The sequence below is a fragment of the Octodon degus genome, unplaced genomic scaffold, assembly GCF_000260255.1.
Source record: "Octodon degus isolate 3935 unplaced genomic scaffold, OctDeg1.0 scaffold00051, whole genome shotgun sequence".
Classification (NCBI taxonomy): Eukaryota; Metazoa; Chordata; class Mammalia; order Rodentia; family Octodontidae; genus Octodon; species Octodon degus.
This window is the reverse complement of record NW_004524627.1, coordinates 4799281-4801012: the sequence shown is the minus strand read 5'-3', so window position 1 is coordinate 4801012 and position 1732 is coordinate 4799281.

The following is a 1732-nucleotide window of genomic DNA, read 5'->3' as shown; positions in this document are numbered from 1 at the left end:
GTGAGTTTGAGGCTAATGTGGGCTATATAGTGAGTTCAAGACCAACCTGAACAACATAGCAAGACCCCATTTCAAAGAAAAAGAGAAAGGAGAGAAATGAGAGCAAGCGCACATATGAGAGAGAGAGGATGGCATGTTCTCAAAGCTAAAGATCTTTGGGGCATCACTAAATGTACAGTTTTGAACAGGACTGGAGTACTTGGATGGATGGGATGGATATAAAAATAACAGCTTTCAAATGGAGATTGCATTTTTAAAATTTAAAAGTCCTTCCCTCTTGCCTTTGTGAGTATATGACCATCACTGTAGATTAAGGATCAGTAAATATTTCCATACTGGTTCACACAATAAATCTTTTAGACGTGGGGGGCTATATGATTTGTGTTACAGTACTTGACTCTGCCACAATAGCCCAAAAATTAGCCATAGACAAGATATGTGAATGAGTACGACTGTTTTCCAAAGAAACTTTATCAGCACCAGAATTAAGATTCCATTACTTATACACAAGACAAATATCTCATGTGTACTCTGTCCAAGCAAGCTGAAATGTATTACGCGTACAGATTTTGCACACTTTTTAAAATTATTTTCCTCAAGTGTCATCTAGATGTCAATCTTTAGATTCCTTTCATTCAATTTGTGCAAACACAGGATTAGGAAAGTCATTGAGTATGGGTTTCTACCATAATTTTAAAAAGAATGTGTAAAGGTTAAAAAGAGGTTTTACAATCAAGTGTGAATTCAAAATCCAGACTGCAGCTTTCTGCAGTTTGATGAGAGATAAACGAAGAAACTTTGTATGGTTTTTATTGTAAAACAGGAAAAGTGTGAAGATTAAAAGAATGCATACCAATCACTCAACATTGTGAATGTTCAACGCAGGGCCAGCATGGCATGCAGTACCAGGGATCAAACCCAGGGCCTCGCGATTGCCAGGCAGGCATTTAGACCGCCAAGCTATCTCCCCAGCCCCAAGATTTTGTATTTTTATCTGTGTAGAAACATCATCCGTGACATTGGAGTTCAAAAGCCCATTATTTCACTGGTTGTACATCATTTGCAATTAGGAAAACTGTTCTAATTGTTTATTTTAGGGATCCTGTGGTCAACCTTATAATGAATAGCCGGTGCCATAGTCTGGATCTGAGTGCCCCAAGCACCAATGGCTAAGGTAGGTTTACCTGGGTATTCTTGGTGGTGCTGGAACTTTCAGGAGGTGAACCTAACAGAGGAAGTCAGGTCACAGAAGGGTACCTTTCGAGGGGTTTTGAGACTGTAGTCCCTTCCCATCTCTCGTCTGGCTGCCAAGAAGTGGGCAGCTCCCCTGCCATGGCCCATTGCTCTGATATTCTTTGTCACCAATGACATGGGGCCCCAATGATCATGCACTGGAACCTCTGACACCATGAGCCAAAATAAACCTTTCCTCTTTATGTTTATTCTCTCACTTGTGTTGGCAAAAGAAACAGGTAACACAGATGTGTTGTAACATACTGGTCTCCTCAAACACCACTATCCTTCTATCTGGGCACCACAAGGTAGGAAGGGAAAAGTGTATTTCCATGTTTGAATTACCACTGTGACTATCTTTACGCATCCCGTGTTGAAATTTTTTTAAATGCTCTAACTTGGCAGGGTGGTGCACACCTGTAATCCTCGCACTCTGGGAGAACAAAGCAGGAGGGTCACAACTTCCAACCAGAACAGGCAGTTTAGTGAGACCTTTCCC